Source organism: Nomia melanderi, unplaced genomic scaffold (assembly GCF_051020985.1).
Source record: "Nomia melanderi isolate GNS246 unplaced genomic scaffold, iyNomMela1 scaffold0014, whole genome shotgun sequence".
In the NCBI taxonomy this organism is placed as follows: domain Eukaryota; kingdom Metazoa; phylum Arthropoda; class Insecta; order Hymenoptera; family Halictidae; genus Nomia; species Nomia melanderi.
This window is the reverse complement of record NW_027475130.1, coordinates 9730496-9731450: the sequence shown is the minus strand read 5'-3', so window position 1 is coordinate 9731450 and position 955 is coordinate 9730496.

Here is a 955-nt window from a genome sequence, read left to right as displayed (position 1 = left end):
CCTCGGAACACCAGGGGCCGAGAAAACCACCGTCTCATGGGGCAGGACACTCAGGGTCAGTGAAAAATCCAATATATATCTGGTGATATCTTGGGTGCTATTACAGATAGCGCAATAAATCAAAGTGCATTGTCTGTAGGAGACGCTGGCGCATGAATCTGTGCAGCGGGAACGTTCTCGGACCACCAGGGGCCGAGAAAACGACCGTCTCATCGGGCCGGACGCTCAGGGTCAGTGAAAAATCCAATATATATCTGGTGATATCTCGGGTGTTATTAGAGATAGCGCAATAAACCGAAGTGAATTATCTGCAGGAGGCCCTGGCGCATGAATCTGTGCAACGGGAACGACCTCGGACCAACAGGGGCCGAGAAAACGACAGTCTCAAGGGGCCGGACACTCAGGGTCAGGGGAAAATCCAATATAGATCTGGTGATATCTCGGGTGCTATCACAGATAGCGCAATAAACCAAAGTGAATTATCTGCAGGAGGCCCGGGCGCATGAATCTGTGCAACGGGAACGTCCTCGGACCACCAGGGGCCGAGAAAACCACAGTCTCATGGGGCCGGACACTCAGGGTCAGGGTAAAATCCAATATATATCTGGTGATATCTCGGGTGCTATTACAGATAGCGCAATAAATCAAAGTGCATTGTCTGTAGGAGGCCCTGGCGCATGAATCTGTGCAGCGGGACCGACCTCGGACCACCAGGGGCCGAGAAAACCACAGTCTCATGGGGCCGGACACTCAGGGTCAGGGGAAAATCCAATATATATCTGGTGATAACTCGGGTGCTATTAGAGATAGCGCAATAAACCAAAGTGAATTATCTGCAGGAGGCCCTGGCGCATGATTCTGTGCAGCGGGAACGACCTCGGACCACCAGGGGCCGAGAAAACGACCGTCTCATGGGGCCGGTCACTCAGGGTCAGTGAAAAATCCAATATATATC